We start from the raw sequence: 18,437 nt of genomic DNA, 5'->3' as shown, positions 1-18,437 counted from the left end.
GCCACAGTTTGCCATAATCTCTTCCATTCATAATTTTAAACAAAAAACTTTAGCTGCTTTGTAAATGTGCTCTAACTAAATAAATTGACAAGTGAGGAAGGGCTGGTAGCCCTTTGTTGTGGTTGCCTACCACTTTCCATTAAAAAGGATTTGTGACTTTTTTTAATTTGTCCATCCCATGAATGTTGTCTTGAGTGGCATGGGATGGACTTTTCCCAAAGAGACAAATATGGGAAATTAAGTGAGCTGCCAATGACCGACATGTTTTCTGACAATCTGTGTTTAGTTGAAAAACAAAGAAATGACCCAACATTGGAAAGAGCCTACGAACAGATCACCTGGGTCAATGGCAAGTTCCTGAAACCTCAATTCCTGAAACAATGGCCATACTTCAAGCTAGAGGTGAGGGAAAATGTATAGAGCAGAGAAAGCCCATCAGATGGGGAAGGTTAAAGTGCAACTTCTTGTTCTAAAAAAATACAGCAAGGAAATACTACATCTGGCACATGCCCTTCCCTGTGTGGGGCACGTTGGCTGGGGGAAAAGAATTCCTGACCAAGTGATACTTTGTTTCTATTGGCTGGTATGAGAATAAAGTGCCTGCTGCTGGAATGCCAGTGGACAAATCAAGGGCCCCGCTGATACCCCTCCCCATGGAAAGGACCTTGTTGGACCTGGTGGGCCCATTGGAAAAGAATGTTCCTGGATTCCAGCACATACTAGTCTATGCTATGAGGTACTCAGAGGCAATTCCACTCTGCTTCATGAAGGCGACTGCCCTGGAGCTCATGAAAGTGTTCAACCAGGTGGGGATCCCTCAGGAGATAATCACAGATCAGGGCACCAACTTTGTCCCAACTTACGAAGGAACCAAGTAGCCTATTGAGGATAAAAGCTTTAAGAATGTCAGGGTACCACTCTGAATCTGACTGGCTGGGTAGAGAGATTTAATAAGATGTTGAAAAGTATGCAGAAATTAGTGGCCTTGAAACTTCACAATTGGAACCAATTACTTCCATCACTCCTTTTGCCATCCCCAAAGTCCCTCAGGTGTCAAAATGGATTCTCCCCATTCAAATTATTATATGGGAGACAGCTGAGGAGAGTACTAGACCTCTTTGGGGCAATGTGGAAGGAACTAAGTTCCAAGGTCACGAACTCGGTCACGAACTACAGTATGCACTGTGGCTGAGAGAGAAGTTAGACTTTTAGAGGAGTATGCAAAAAACTAACCAAGGTGCAACAGGGGAAAACACAAGCATACAACAAGGGAATATGCATCTGGGAGTTCCTGCAGACAGAGCTAAAGTGGCAGATCCATTAACTCACTCAGTCTTTTCTGCAGTTCTGGGACAGACTCACCTGGTGTTCCATCACATAGTGACTGAAACTGGGGGAAAAGGATGAGAGAACTTTCGGTCATTGCCAAGGTGCATTTGGGAAATGGTATAGAAGGATCTGAAAACTATGTTAGATGTTGGGGTGGTTGAAGAGTGAGTGGTGAAGCCCTATAGTGTTGATAATTAAACATGATAGGTCGACCAGTTTCTGCATAGACTTCTGGAAGGTGTCTAGGTTGACACCTAATGATGAATTGTTCAAGAGGTTAGGGACCGCCAAGTATGTTGCGCTCTCCCCTCCCCCCACCCCTTGACCTACCCAAGGGTTACTGGCATATCCCCTTGACTCCAGAGTCCTGAGAAAACATGACCTTCTAGACATCGTTTGGCCTGTACCAATTTAAGATTTGGCCTACGTGGCACGGCAGCCACCTTCCAAACGCTTATGGACAAAGTACTTTGGCCTCATGGTCAGTATGCAGCTGCATACAACTATGGCATCATCCTCTCTAGCAAGTCCTGGAATGAACATTTAAAACATTGCACTGGTTTTGCAGGCCCTCAGAAGTGCTGGACTTACAACAAACTTCACCAAATGCCATCTACCTAATAAAAAGGTGATGTACCTGGGATATACAGTGGATGGGGGGGAGCGGTGTGTGCTTATGGCCCTTGGTAGAAAAGCCCTGAACCTACCACAGAGTAGTAGATACAGTGCTTTCTTTTACTGGCAGGCTGTCGTAGGTGGTTTATCTCTAATATCACCGTGATTGTGGCTCCGCTGATGGACCTGGTGAAAGATGCAGCCCCCCAGAAGGTTCAGTGAAAAGATCAACTGTATCGGGAACCCTTCCTGTTCCACCCTGATTTTTTTTTTTTTTTTTTGGAAAGCTTTCGTCCTGCAGACAGATGCCTCCAACATCAGTCTGGGGACCATGTTATCCCAAGAGGTGAAGGGAGAAGAACACTCAATCCTTTACCTCAGCTGAAAATTGTTCCCCAGGAAATGGTGTACCTCAGTGATAGATAGGTCTTGGCAGTAAAACGGGCCATTGAAGCACTCTCTGCTATTATTTATGGAGACAGTCATTCCATCTCATGACAGATCACGCACACTTCCAGTGACTGAGTGCCACAAAAGACCATAACCCGTGGATTATATGCTGGTACCTCTCACTACTGCTGTACAAGTTTGAGGTACTATAACGAGCGGGACGTGACTAGAAGAATGTGGATTCCGTTTCATGGGACAGATAAGACTCTGTGCAGGCTGACCCTGCAGTGCTCAGCCTGGATGGGAGGAGTGTGATGGAATTTACAGACCCACACTAAGGAACAGTAGTGGGCCAACAAGGCCCTGCCCCCTAGCAGTTGCTGTGCTTGCTTCCTATGGAGAACCTGCTTAAAAAGGAATTCTGGTAGTTCAGTTCGGGAGCAGCATGGACAAGAGACTGTCTGCAAGAAAGCAGACAGGCTGCAGCCACTGAGGCAGAGCTATCTACAGGGGAAGGACCAAGATCGTGAGTAAGACTCTGCCTGGATTTCTCTTCCCCCTGACTAAAGGGGAGAGGGGACAACTGGACTCTGAGGGTGAGTTGAGAAGCATTCCAACCCTGTACAGCTTGAAGCCCTGAACTATTGAGACTGTGTAAGCCATCAGCCACAGATGGTGGGCCATCTGTGCTGTCTAGGAATTCAAATTTTTCCCTACCTGGTTGATTAGCTAGTTTGAGAACGAGTGAAGTCCCACATCCAGAACAGCATTCTTGTCAATAGAAATCTGTTATCTCATCCAGGTCTAAGGCTATGTCTATCCTTATAGTGGCGTGCATCGTACAGCGACTGCACGACTGACTAGCACAGATATAAATAGCAGTGTCAACAGTGAGGGACTGCTTAATTGCACAGCGTACAGACATACCAGAACCTTAGCATGTACCTACATAGCTCTCTGCATACATATACTGCAGAAAGGGATCTGGGGTCATAGTGGATCGCAAGCTAAATATGCCTTTGGTTTGAGGAAAGAAGGGGCACATGCATTGCCTACTTGTATAACTGGGAAAGGTCTCCAAGTGGAGTGAATTGGGCTCACATATCTAAAGTGGAATGTATAGGTGGGCAACCCATCTCAAAGAACAACTGTACAGGTAAGTAACTGTTTTTGTTTTTCTTGATCAGGTCCTAAATCATACAAGATTAGGGTTGGAAAAGATTCAGGAGGTCATCTAGTCCAACCCCCTGCTCAAAGCAGGACCATCCCCAACTAAATCATCCCAGCCAAGGCTTTGTCAAGCCGGGCCTTAAAAACCTCTAAGGATGGAGATTCCGCCACCTCCCTAGATAACTAATTCCAGTGATTCGCCACCCTCCTAGTGAAATAGTGTTTCCTAATAGCCAACCTAAACCTCCCCTACTGCAACTTGAGACCATTGCTTCTTGTTCTGTCATCTGCCACCACTTAGAACAGCCAAGTTCCATCCTCTTTGGAACCCCCCTTCAGGTAGTTGAAGGCTGCTATCAAATCCCCCTTCACTCTTTTTTCTTCTGCTGGCTAAACAAGCCCAGTTTCCTCAGACTCTCCTCATAGGTCATGTGCCCCAGATTTCTAATAATTTTTGTTGTCCTCCACTGGACTCTCTCCAATTTGTCCACATTCTTTCTGTATTGGGGGGGGTCCAAAACTGGACACAGTACTCCAGATGTAGCCTCACCAGTGCCAAATAGAGTGAAATAATGGCTTCCCTCTATCTGCTGGCAATACTCCTACTAATGCAGCCCAATATGCCATTAGCCTTCTTGGCAACAAGGGCACACTGTTGACTCGTATCCAGCTTCTTCACTGTAATCCCCAGGTCCTTTTCTATAGAACAGTTGCTTAGCCAGTCGGTCCCCAGTCTGTAGCGTTGCATGGGGTTCTTCCATCCTAAATTCAGGATTCTGCACTTGTCCTTGTTGAACCTCATCAGATGTCTTTTAGCCCAATCCTCCAATTTGTCTAGGTCACTCTGGACCCTATCCCTACCCTTCAGTGTATCTGCCTCTCCCACCATCTTAGTGTCATCTGCGAACTTGCTGAGGGGCAATTCATTCATATAATTAATGAAGATGTTGAACAAAACCGGCCCCAGGACAGACCCCTGGTGCACTCTGCTTCATACTGGCTGCCAACTAGACATCAAGCTGTTGATCACTAGCCGTTGAGCCCAATGATCTAGCCAGCTTTCTGTCCACCTTATAAATGACTATTTAGGATTGTTTTCTGCACTGAGTGATTATCAAGCTCAGCCTGACTCTTTATTTTTGATGTTTTCTCAGCTTATTCATAGAATATTCATTCTGCTTGCTCAGATTTAAGGACCCCTTATTTATGCTGCACTGAAGGCAATAAGCTGTCATCTATGTGTGTGTCACTGTTAGAGCCTACAAATAAAAACAGTTCCATACTAAGATGTCAGAGATACTCTATATTTCATCTCAGGGTTGATGTGAATATTTTAAATTTGGGCTTGGGTAGAGATACAATTTGCTTGAATGCTTAAAAATCACTGAAAAAATATGACTTCTTCCCCAATTTGTTACAATTGTTTTTCATTATTCTGGAAATAGTGATTATCCATCCAAAGGCAACTGAAATATCCAGTAATAGTGCCACATCGGAAAGAAGATGACAATGAAAAAAATCTATTGGTTCTCCCTGGAGTGCTTGTGGACTGTTTTCCTGGTCTGTGATGTCTAAGGAAACTTCTAAATTTGTTGTACACTTCAAAATCTGGTTGCTTTTTTGGGTCTCTTTCATGATTCACAAGTCAGAAAACCAATCTGATTGCTCTAAGGATAGACCCTGGGACATACCCATTATATTTGTCAGAAATAATGCATCTCAAGACTCTTGTGTACCACAAACAGGGATCAGGGTGAAATTTTCTAGTTTCAAACAAAAACATGTTTATTGGCCTTAAGTGGTTCAGCAGCTTTGCTCTATTATAAAACAGACAAACTAGTTAACGTAAGAACTTGCTGGGGATTCAAATATTCCAGGGATATGTGTTTTGTGCTCTATAACTTCACATCATTTATTTCTTGAAAAAAATATATTTTATCATTTATATAGAGGTAGAGATATTAAATATATAAATAATAACCCTACAGTCAGTATGTGGTAAAGATTCTCTTTATAGAATTTTTTTTTTTATGTTGGGGTATGGTGGAACAGGGCAAGTGGGGTGGAGATGCTATGTATTTGTGTCACATAACTGATTATAAGAATAGAGTGATTTAGGCCCCAGTTCTGCAATGGATCCATAAGAGTGCAAGCATCTGTCCCTGTGGTTCAAATTTTGCAGGATCAGGGCCTTACTGACACATACTACCTAACTTGACTAAAAATAATTAGGTGATAGGCTAGCTAGATGAGATGTGCAAGAAGAAAGCTGGTGATTTTTAGGTAAACAATGTTGCAATTTTCTCTTGTTCAATTTGTTACCAATCCAGCACAGGATAAGCTCTTCTCATATAGTAACTTTTATTTAAGCTCTTGGTGAACGTTTTTACATACTGTATTACTCTTCTGTTGATTTTTAGTTTCCAAGAACACAGGGAAGCTCTGTCAGGAAAATAAATTGGTAGTTATTCTTACCACATGATAGAAATCTTGCTTAGAGGCAGCCTTTTGTTTCTATGCTTCATAGAGCTTTGGAAGTTGGAAATTCTTTTTAAAAAGGATTTTCACACAGTGAACATCTTTATATTCATTGCAACAGGATGATCCACTTTAGGTCTATGCATAGGAACGTAGGTCTCCTGAACTGAGTTATCCTGATGTCAGATAGTTGAATCTTGCGTAAAGGTGCATTATAATTAAGTGATGAGTCATGCTAGCAAATGGATCTTGTTATCTCTGACCAGGCTATAAAAGAGGGTGAATTAGCCCTGGCTAGAAGAAAAAATTAGGGTTGGGAAAGTCGTGCAATGAAAACCTTAGGAACAGAGAAGTCATGCAGGGAAACCTTTAGAAAATGGGAAAGATGGAGACTGATTAGTGGGGTTTATATTTAGTGGTGGTTCTAGTTGACAGTAAAGATAAACTCCAGGAACATGGCAAATAGACAATATTAAATACATATTTTTAAAGGAAACAAGGGAAAAGGAGGAGAAATTGGTAGCCCTACCCACATAATTCTAGACCTCTGCAGGTGTGTGGGAAGGTTATTGGTGACTTCATGTTTATAGTCAAGGCCCAGCAATGTAAGTGAAACAGGATTTCTTTAGCTTTCCAGTATGGCAGAATGGACATTGTATGAATGATTCAGGTAAACTAAAAAATGAAGATATTTACTGAAATTAATAATTCATTTCTCCTACTCTGCCCCTAATTTATTAATTTTCGGTGTGCTGCAGATTTTTATGTAGATAATTAATAACTATACATGTCTAGAAATTGTTGGAGGTAAACTGGAAATCTAAACATCCGACTAGGTGACTATTAAGTCTTTTCACATGTAAGAAGGCTTGAGATGTGGTTTAGGACTGAGATGATCACAGTAGCTGAATATCTTCTCAAATGATTAGCAGTGACATAGCTAGTAATCTTGACATTTTAGACTGACATAATTGGGCTTCAGAAATAACACAACTTAAATGAATTCAGTGATTCACACTTCTCAAATACTTTTTCTGTCTGCGCACATGGAAAAACTATGTTTTGGTTCACTTTTGGGAGGGGAAGCTTTCTTCACAACCTTAAATATAAGAGATAACTTAAAAGCAAAAGCTCATGCTGAAGAACAATTATGTGGTAAATTCTGTTGCTGTGGCATGAGACCCTGCCCATAGGTTCTGTGTTCTAGTGATATATAGTGATTTATTTAGTAGTTTTCTAGAACCAAACCTACTCCCTTCTTCAGCGGCGTGAGGTAGCTGAAGCACTGGAACTGTGCAGGTACCCACTTCCCCATCTCACTGCTACAGGAGACAACATTGTCAGGAAATGACTTATTCTTTCTCTCACTGTCTTGTGATAAGCAATGACCCATGCATGGCTTTGAAATTGTCTGGTACTATACAATTCTCTTCCCCCGCCCCCTTCAGTGGTATCTTTAGAGAATTACTCTCAAATGAACTGTCTGGTCCCATCTCCATCCCCATTTGTGAAAACCCCAGCTGATAGAAAAAAAAAAAAAAACACCAAAAACCTGTCTTTTGAGTTTTGGACAGATTTAGCCCTAATACATTTTTAAATCTTGGGATGATAAACAACAAAGTAGTCCAAGTTGATTGCAGTTGCAACATTTAACCTTTTCCCAGGGATACTATTTTTTTCCCCATTGTGTTTGTGTCCCTTTTGACTTTCATTCTGTTTCCAGTGGCTGCAATTTACTGTTGGTTGATAGATCTTGACTACATTTGGATGTTATAGGCAGCATCAATGTGGGGAGAAAAATGGCACACACCTTTAACTGTGCTGAAATTCCTTTTGACTAGGAATAATTTTTGCAATGACAGGGTGGGTGTATGGTATGATTTAACTGAGTACTCATGGTAGCAAGAATGTGCAAATAAAATTAGAAACAACTGGTGCATGTAAGTTGTCATTACAGACTTCAAATAGATGCAACCTAAAGAGTTTTTATTGTGATTTGAATAAACACTAATAATAAAGTCCCACACACAACCACAAACCATTCTAAATACCCCATTATTTTGCTGATTTCAGACCTGAAAACCTGTTGCCATATCGTACTGTTCCTATAGAAAATTTTCAAGTAATTTTAAAAAATAAATTGACTCAGTACTGACATTCACTTTAGATTGTAAAAGTGTAATTTCTTACAGAATAAGGCATTCTACTAAGGATGTAATTTATTAACAGTATGGGTGATCAACAGGACCACAGTACCATAAGTGAAGTGAAATAGAATGATATCTCTAAATTCACAATGCAGGCTAGACTAGGGAATTTTACTCCACAATTTCCCACTGATGCTGTGCTGGTGTTGGAGAGTAGACAAGGCCTTAAACTGTGAACTATTTGGGCTAGGGACGATGTATTTTACTTGTTTTGTAAAGTGCCCAATACCCTTATATGGCTGTATTCATAATAATCATCACATATTTATGATCTTAGGTTTGTAGATTTAAGCTCGTGGACAAATGTAATCTAGAATTAAATTTTAGTCCAGGTATAGTGTGCGAAAATAATAATAAATGGAAACTGGATTATTCAAGTTTAAAATTTTACAGAGAAAGCATAATATTTTGTATGTTTCTGTGGCTGTTGAAAATTTAGTTCCATATACCACAGGAAAAATAATACAAGGAACAATTTTGTCATGCACAGCACAGCAAAGCAGATAATCAAACCTGTTGGGGATCCACCTAACGTCTGCGTTGTCTTGGCATTTCCTATACCAGCACAGTGTCTCTTCTTTTGCAAACCTTCATTTCAGCAAATGTTCTGTATATCAGAACCTTACTACAATTTCTATCAAGAATACTTGTATCTTTTCTTATACTGTTTTACAATCTTTTCATGAAAGGTATTTTGGGGGTTTTGATGCTTGATAGAAAAACTTGAAATAAATATTGATTAAAAGCGTATCTAATTTTGTATATACTGTGACAAAGTTCCTCCTCTGCCTTGGTGGGTCCTCCACTTATTGGTGGATTTGCTCGCCTCAGAGATTCGTGGCAGCCCTCAGTTTTGCCATATTGGCTAGTGGCTCAAACCTGCTGTTAACTCAGCTAACCTCATCACTGGCCAGCATGGGGAAAGGGAAGGAACAATCTCCAGTCTCTGCTGATCCACCTAGTGGGTCGGGGGACAGGCCAGGGACCTTCCCCTCTGGTGGGACCCACAGTCCAGGTCAACTCTTCTTTTATCCAGTAGAAGGAAGGGTAATGGGGGGAACCAAGGCCTGCCCTCTACTCCGGGTTCCTGCCCAGGGCCCTGTGGATCACAACTGTCTACAGTGTTTCTTGTAATAGCTGTGTGACAGCTACAACGCCCTGGGCTACTTTCCCATGGCCTCCTCCCAACACCTTCTTTATTCTCACCACAGGACCTTCCTCCTGATGCCAGATAGCGTTTGTACTCCTCAGTCCTCCAGCAGCATGCTCTCTCACTCTCAGCGCCCCTCACTGACTGAGGTGAGGTCCTTTTTAAGCCAGGTTAGCCTGCCTATCTTAATTGACTCTGGAGGCTTCTTATTGGCTCTAGATTTCCTAATTAGCCTGCCTGCCTTAATTGGTTCTGACAAGTTCCTGATTGTTCTGGAACCGCCCCGTTACCTTACCCAGGAAAAAGGGAACTGCTTAATCTGGGACAAATATATTTGCCTTCTATCACTCTCCTGTAGCCATAATCAAACATGTTTGATTATGAACCTGTCACAATACATTATCTTCTGTATTAATTTTTCTTCTTCTTACAGAATGCATATGCATGAAAATAAGGTCTTGGTTGTTTTTATAGTTTGTCTGCTCCTGCTGCTTAATCCTTAGCTGAAGTTTTAACCTTCTGTTTGACATCAACTGGTTGCTGTGAAAATTCTGATGTCAATAAGACAAAATTAACTTCAGGTGGAAAATAAACAGCAGGAGCAGATGAAATCAAATAAAGCTTCTGCTTTCATGACAATAGTTATCATTATAAAGAGTGCGTGAAGAGGAACACGGAAATTATTCTAATCAGAATGAACAAGAATCTGTTTACCCCGGGGTAAACTCAGACTTACTGCATTGACTTCAGTGAGTTACTCACTTCTGTTGGGACTACTCCCGTGCGGAAGGTTAAACAAGTATACATTTACATGTTTGGAATATCACCTCAGTCTTTCTTAAGGCGTGTATTTTGATTTTATTGATGTTTTACTAACAGACATTTTTTTTAAGACCGCTGTAAAAATTAACTCCTTCTTGAGTAATTTTTTCAAACCAAAGGAGGACTTGTGGCACCTTAGAGACTAAGGAATTTATTTGCGCATAAGCTTTCGTGAGCTGCAGCATCCGATGAAGTGAGCTGTAGCTCACAAAAGCTTATGCTCAAATAAATTTGTTAGTCTCTAAGGTGCCACAAGTCCTCCTTTTCTTTTTGCGAATACAGACTAACACGGCTGCTACTCTGAAACCTGAAATTTTTCAAACCAAAAGATTCTGCTATAATGAGGGCCAGATTCTATATTCCTGTCACTACAGGGGCTTCAGTAGTGCACTTTTCACATTGAAAACTCCTGTTCCCAATGGCAGTTTTGTATATGCAAAGAATGCAAAATCAGCTGACTTGGTGAAGATTTTGCTTGTGGAGGAAGGTGGTGGAGAAAAGGAAGAGGTCGGAATCCAATTTTAATGGATGAGGAATCTCTGAGAAGATGAGAATTTGGAGGTTTTTATCCACTTTGCAGGTTGGGTAAGTTACTGGCATCATATATTTCCTATAGTTTTATATTTCTCTCTGCTACCAAAAGGTTGTTGCTTTAAGTCACAAATGCACAAAAAAATGTATTCATTACTTGTGACAGCATTCAGTTTGGAATATTATAAACATGAATGTTGAGTCTTGTGGTGAATCAAGATGACTGGCCCAGGTCAGTGTGTTACTTGTATTTGTCCTGGTGAGACAACATCTAATTTAGGTTGGGTTTCTTAAAGGGGGAAATGTTGATTCAAATTCTGCCCAGTTACACCAGTGAAAGCCCTGCGTAATTCACTGATGTCAGTGTTAGTCTGAGTTCTCAAAGTTAGTCTGAGTTCACTCCACTGTAAGTAGATTTTGGTCCATTCTGATTAGAATAACTTACTCCTCTTCACTCACTCTTTATAATGGTAAATACTTTTGTGAAAGGAGAATCTTTGTTTGATTTCATCTGTTCCTGCTGTTTGTTCTCCACCTAAAGTAAAGCTTACGATTATGACATCAGAATTTTCACAGCAACTAATTGATGTCAAACAGAGATGAAATGTTTGCTTTCCTCCCCCGCCACAGTCAGAGCACTTCTGAGGCAAATTGACTTCAGTGAATTCTTTCCACAATTTTTTTCAAAACAAGGAGAACTGAAATTTTTCAAAGTGATGACCTGTCTTCTTTATTGTCTTCATGCACTGATATCTTCATCCTCAGCACTACATAATGTACCTGTTTGGTGGAAGAAGGAACAACCTCACCACCATGTTTTTTTTATTTAATTATTTTAATTCCAAAATGGACATGGGCTAAGTATTTGTGTAATTCCGAATCTTGAATTCTCTAGATCAAGTAGATAATCTTTGGACTGAGATACTTTTATCACTGATTTGAAGGGCAATATCCAAAGATATGTCTTCATTGTTTGTGCACTGTCTCCTGTTTCTTCCATCTATTTCTTTACTCCCTCTTTTCCCTCCATTAATGTTCCTTTTAGAATATGAGCTCCTATGTGGCTAATTGCCATCCAAATGAAGATGGTGAAATTGCTTTGTTAGGTGAGCAGGTGACCTGCATATGTTAGCACTGTGCCTAATACAGGAGTTTTTGCAGCAATTTTTTGGTGGCCTCAGACTGCGGCCACCGACTCTTGCTGGTGGCCACACTGACACTTTTTCCTAAAGTTAATAAAGTAATATGCACACACATACATCCAAATCCTTGTAATTTATTTATGTATAGTTTTGGGATTTTTTTTGCAGACTTAATAATAAAAATTATGCACAGTTTTCTCTATTCATTACTGGACCTAACAGAATAGAAACACAAATAAGGTGCTTTGTGCTCTTGTCTTTTTGATTATTGTTTCTTTTGCTTTTTTGGTAAAAGTGGTTGTTTATATAACAATTCTGAAGTAAATTTAAAAATGCTTTGACATAATAAAGTCCAAATAATAATGAAAAAGTTATCTGGTGGCTTGGTTCTGGGGAGGGGAGGAGAGGGACGGCTGTGGCTGGCCTGGGACTCCTCTGAGCAAGTGGTGGGGTTCGGGATTCCTTTGGCTGTGGGGGAGAGGGGCGCTTGGGGCTTCTCTGGGCGGGGGGCTTGTGGCTGCAGGCACAGGGGGTCTCAGGGCTCCAGCTGCCGGGGGGGGGAGCACAGGCAGAAGGGGTGGAGTTGGGGGCTAGCCTCTCCAAAGGGGGGGCTCTACCGGATGCCCATGCACCTGCCACTCACCTCCTCACCCTACACCTGGTTCCTGTGTCCCTCCTCAACCCCCAGCCTGCTGTGAGAACCCTCGCTCGCTGGTGGTTCACTACTCACCTCCTCGCTCCCCCGCTCACAGCTAGCCCCCCCGCCTGCCTCCTTACCCCACTGCTGGCTCGCCCCTTGCCTCCTTACTCCCCTGCCAGGCCCTCCCACCCATTGCTCGCCTCTCCACTCACCTTCTCACCCCCTCCTCACCAACTCACCTTGCTTCTTAAGTGTTGTGTGTCCCACCTGTGTCTCCAGAAAGGTGGTGCATGCAGGAGCAACAGGGAGGAAGGAGAGGGGCTGATGCTTCCTGCCCCACTGCCCAGGAAACTGCCATGGCTGCAGGGAAACCCCCTGGTGGCCACATGCAGCCACGGTGGCTGCATTTGAGAAATGGTGGCCTTATATTTGCTCTAATGCTGTAGGTAGTATATTTACCTAATTAGGCCAGAATGATTATTGTAGCTGATTATTATTTTTGTTTTGCTGTTTGTATTTTGAATGATTGCACATCAACTTCCAAATGACTGCAACAAAATTGCTTTTGTATTTACAGCTTGTATTGAACAGAATTACATCAATAACTGCCAAGAAAACAAACTTCGTATGTCTGATAATGTGGTCTTTGTGCATCTGAATATTTACTGGTTTATATTATATCATGGACTTTAGGAATAACTATCTTTTCTGGATTGTAACTAACAAACCATGAGAGAGAAGAAATAGCCACAGGGATTAGGAGACTGGTAACGAGATATGGAGTGTTATTAATTGGTTGTAGGGTTTCCCTTTCCAACTGAACGTTGCTCACAGCATAATTGACGTGAACTGACATTTTTGGAGTATCTGAGTTAGTTTCTACATATGCATAACATCCAACATCACTGCTGATTACATCCTGCACTGTATCTTTTTAACCAGGAAATATTAGAATTCAGGTTTCCCGAAACTGCTTTATTAACCTGAGGTTAAAAAGGAACATGTTCACTTGGTGATCTGCCCTCATCTAGCACACTTTCTCAAAAAGAAGAGAATCCTACTCTAAAATTTGCATTGCTGCTTATAGCAGTTGGCTTTTATTAAAGCAGAGGCTTTCACTGCATAAAAACATGGGATGTCTTGCCTATTAACTCTTTCCTGTATGTATGTTTAGTTGATAAATAAACATGTAAAAGCGTAGGCAACACAATTATATTGAGTAAGAAATAAATGAATAGTTTAACAAAATGCCTCTCCCCCCCCCCCCCCCCCCCGTTTGTAGGTAGGAGCTGCGCTGAGAAGGCAGGACGGCTGATTCTCTTAGAGGAGTATCATTTGCCACTAGAGTTTTTGCTTTATGGTTAGTGCTTCAAAAATCCACCTAATGACAAGTAGGGAACTCTCCTGGCAGTTAGAGGCTTTTTTTCCTGTAAGAATCTCCACTCAATGTTTTTTAAATCTAGCCTTTATCCTTCTGAAGACAAGGATTTCCAGTACTACAATGCTGCATTTCTGAGTCAATGGACAGCCCCACTACCTTTGCTGGTGCTAAGAACTTTAAGTATCAGAAAAATGAAACTGTGAAGTCTTTCGGATAAGTTTTATTAATTGTAGCAGTGGCACTGAAAAAATGTTGTTTATTCTGCTACTTCTGGAGAAAGCTAGTAACAGCAGAGGCAAGCTATTTGTTGGGGAGAAGGACCTAACAAAGCAGAAGAGATGGGTCGTGTAGAAGAGGACCCCACTCTCTCTCATACCAGCCAGAAGCTTGGTGTTGCTGACAATAGCAAAACCCACTTCTGTCCAATAGTCAGGAGACTCAGGAATTGGGAAGAGAGGACAGAGGGAGAAAATGGATCCTTCTAGCTTCCAGCATGGAGATGGGGAGTTTCAAACTTATCAGGTATCTACTAGCCAGAGACTGGGTTAGAAGATGAAGCACTTGAGCAGGGTCCCAGGACAGCACCCTAGTAGGAACCTGTGCCGTTCCCTTTACCAATCGGTGCTGTGGGTATGTGTCGGGGTTGGGGGGCGTTGCTGGTGCTCCTTTTCACCACCCAGTTCTTTCATACTGTCTTGTATTTAGCTGGCGTAGTACTTTTGTTAGCAGGTGTCTGGTAACCTTTTAAATTCCTGAATAAATTACTCCTACAATAGAAAAACCATAGAGTAACTCTAATAAATAGAAAAGGAGTACTTGTGGCACCTTAGAGACTAACAAATTTATTAGAGCATAAGCTTTCGTGAGCTACAGCTCACTTCATTGGATGCATTTGGTGGAAAAAACAGAGGGGAGATTGATATACACACAGAGAGAACATGAAACAATGGGTTTATCATACACACTGTAAGGAGAGTGTTCACTTAAGATAAGCCATCACCAGCAGCAGGGCAGGGAAAGGAGGAAAACCTTTCATGGTGACAAGCAAGGTAGGCTATTTCCAGCAGTTAACAAGAATATCTGAGGAACAGTGGGGGTGGGGTGGGGGGAGAAATTTGAATGTTATAATTCTTGACGTCTGATTTGTGTCTATTCATTCTTTTACGTAGAGACTGTCCAGTTTGACCAATGTACATGGCAGAGGGGCATTGCTGGCACATGATGGTATATATCACATTGGTAGATGCGCAGGTGAACGAGCCTCTGATAGTGTGGCTGATGTGATTAGGCCCTATGATGGCGTCCCCTGAATAGATATGTGGACAGAGTTGGCAATGGGCTTTGTTGCAAGGATAGGTTCCAGTTGGAGAACGCTTCAATCTCTCTGGTCACTCGATTACAGACCTAAGAGTGGCTATCCTTCAACAAAAAAGCTTCAAAAACAGACTCCAACAAGAGACTGCTGAATTGGAATTAATTTGCAAACTGGATACAATTAACTTAGGCTTGAATAGAGACTGGGAATGGATGAGTCATTACACAAAGTAAAACTATTTCCCCATGGTATTTCTCCCCCCCATTCTACCCCCCCACTGTTCCTCAGATGTTCTTGTTAATAGCTGGAAATGGCCTACCTTGCTTGTCACCATGAAAGTTTTTCCTCCTTTCTCCCCCCCCCCCACCCCGCTACTGGTGATGGCTCATCTTAAGTGATCACTCTCCTTACAGTGTGTATGATAAAATCCATTGTTTCACGTTCTCTGTGTGTGTATATATATCTCCCCACTGTATTTTCCACCAAATGCATCCAATGAAGTGAGCTGTAGCTCACGAAAGCTTATGCTCTAATAAATTTGTTAGTCTCTAAGGTGCCACAAGTCCTCCTTTTCTTTTTGCGAATACAGACTAACACGGCTGCTACTCTGAAAGGTGAAACACTGGTGGAACGACCAACAGAGGGGCAGCTAGTGACAACATAAGGGCTGTCAAATAATTAAAAAAATAATCGCAATTAATGGCGAGATTAAAATAGTTGTGATTAATCATAATTTTTAATCGCACTGTTAAACAATAATAGAATACCAATTTTAGTTTATTAGAAATACTTTTGCATGTTCTACTACGTTTTCAAATATGTGGAATTTAATTACAACACGGAATATAAAATGTACAGTGCTCACTTTTTATTGTTTTTATTACAAATATTTTCATTGTAAAAAAGATAAACGAAATAGTATTTTTCAATTTACCTCACATAAGTACTGTAGTGCAATCTCTTTATCGTGAAAGTGTAACTTACAAATGTAGAATTTATTTTTTTATATAACTGCACTCAAAAACAAAACAATGTGAAATTTTAGAGCCTACAAGTCGAAGCATGAAGGGTCATACGAATGTTTAGCATATCAGGCATGGAAATATCTTGCAACGCCAGCTACAACAGTGTCATGCGAATGCCTGTTCTCATTTTCGGGTGACATTGTAAATGAGAATCGGGCAGCATTATTTCCTGTAAATGTAAACAAACCTGTTTGTCATAGTGATTGGCTGAACAAAAGTAGGACTGAGTGGATTTGTAGAAGATGAATTGAAAAATACTATTTAGTTTATCTTTTTTTACAGTGAAAATATTTGTAATAAAAACAATATAAAGTGAGCACTGTACACTTTGTATTCTGTGCTGTAATTGAAATCAGTATATTTGAAAATGTAGAAAAAATCTAAAAATATTTATATTTAAATTGGTATTCTATAACTGTTTCACAGTGTGATTAACACGATGATTAATCGTAACTTTTTTTAAATTGAGTTTATATTTTTACATTAATCACATGCCCTAACTGTGATTAATTGACAGCGCTAATTATAACTGGAAAAGATAGACATCTCAGAAATTGGAGTAGATTATATCACTAGAGCATTGTTGGGAGGGTTGTTCAAAAACTAATTTACTGGGATACAGACGACCAATTAACTGGCAGATTCTACTTCTGCACTCTGTACGGTAATTTGTAATTGATAGAATCTGTCCCGCTGTGAAACCAAGAATTCACTTTGCTCAGCCTAGGAGGAGGTGATGGCATGTGTAGTGTGAGCTTTGAAACCAGTAGCATGAGTGAGACTTGCTGTAGAATAAATCTTCTCTATTTCATTTGTAAACAAATGGGCCTAAAATGAGGTAGGGTGTCTGTGGGTAAATGTGGGTGTGTGTTTAAACTTATTTTGGTTGGTTGTGTGGATTTTTTTGTTTTTGTTAAGTTTTAGTGACGGTCCAAAAAACAAGATCTGCGATAGGTAAAACTTTAGGGTGCTCTCAGATAAGTCAAGAATCTTGGTAGAGTTTTATGTCCTGAATTATATGAAATGGCTTACCCAGTCCAAACAATAACCTCCTCTGTGGGGAGGATGGGGGGAGATCTAAGAGAACTGGTAGGTGCAATGAAACTTCATTATATTCACTCTATATTACTTATTTGCATTCATTTATCAATATAGGATGTGAAGCTTATGCAAAATATAGCTATATACTTAAATCAATTATACTAATATACTCAATAAAACTGAAGACTAGCGGTGCTCATCAGATAATATGCTATTTAATAATTATGAATGAATAAAGGTTTAATATGGCAATTTTGATTAATCTCACATTAATTGAGGCCTGTATGTAAGGGATACTCTCCAGTAGTTTAGGCCCAATATTCGTCCTAGCTTGATATTATTTAATGGAATGCCGTCTAGATTTTCAAGTATCTATTTAAATACAAAATTGCTGACGGAGGAAAACTAGGTACCATTTTGTGCGGGACACGGAAGGCGATAACATCTCTTCCCAGTTCTCTAGTAGCTAATAAGCAAGTCATGGTTATAAACACTTGAATAGGACAGGAAAATGTATTTGATGTTCGGAAGAAATATTTGCCAAAGACTTGATCCTGTAAACATCTTTGTAGAACCCATATTGATTTCAATGGGACTCTGTAAGGCATGAGTTGTCATTTTGTTTTTCATCACTGAGGGCTACATTATTGCTGCCCTTTGTTGGCTATACAGGGGAGTCAGTTTCCCCCTTACTTTCTTGCTCAGATTTTTAGTCTGCTCATGAGGACAGCAGGGGCTATTCTCCCTGCAAGCTAATAGGTAGTGAAGTGGCAGAGTGGGAGGATCCATGCCCCCGTGCTCCCCTTCCTGCTAGCCTAGGTAGTTGACTGGGTGCACAAGACAAGAATGAAAAGGGGTGAAGTAATTTACTCCCTCCTCAGAGTGAGGGGGCAGTCAGGGGAGGAATTGTGACTTTTATAAATCGCAGTTTGGTCTGCTCCTGAGCCAGTGAAGCACCCTGTTGTCCCTTACCGCGGTCAGATAATAAGGTTTCAATCTAGTCTTAAGTGTTGCTGGGTTTTAGTTTTGTTTTTTATCTTCGAAATCAGGAAATCCTATTACAATGATGCCAATTTATATGAATTTACAAATCATGATTCTACAAAAGATCCTATGCCTGGTTAAAGCTGGCCCTTATTAGAGCTAGGATTATTTTTGGTCCTGAGACTTGTTATCTAATACTGTAATTAATTTCTCTACT

At 40.8% G+C, this 18,437-nt stretch overlaps 1 protein-coding gene across 1 annotated transcript in view; it reads left to right on the top strand.

The window, feature by feature from the left end:
• The window catches only part of BZW2 (basic leucine zipper and W2 domains 2), a 73,008-nt gene that overhangs the window by 4,956 nt on the left and 49,615 nt on the right, over positions 1 to 18,437 (top strand).

Source organism: Dermochelys coriacea, chromosome 2, assembly GCF_009764565.3.
Source record: "Dermochelys coriacea isolate rDerCor1 chromosome 2, rDerCor1.pri.v4, whole genome shotgun sequence".
NCBI classification, from domain to species: Eukaryota; Metazoa; Chordata; order Testudines; family Dermochelyidae; genus Dermochelys; species Dermochelys coriacea.
Note: the sequence above shows the minus strand (reverse complement) of the source record. Positions and strands in the feature narration are given on the sequence as shown.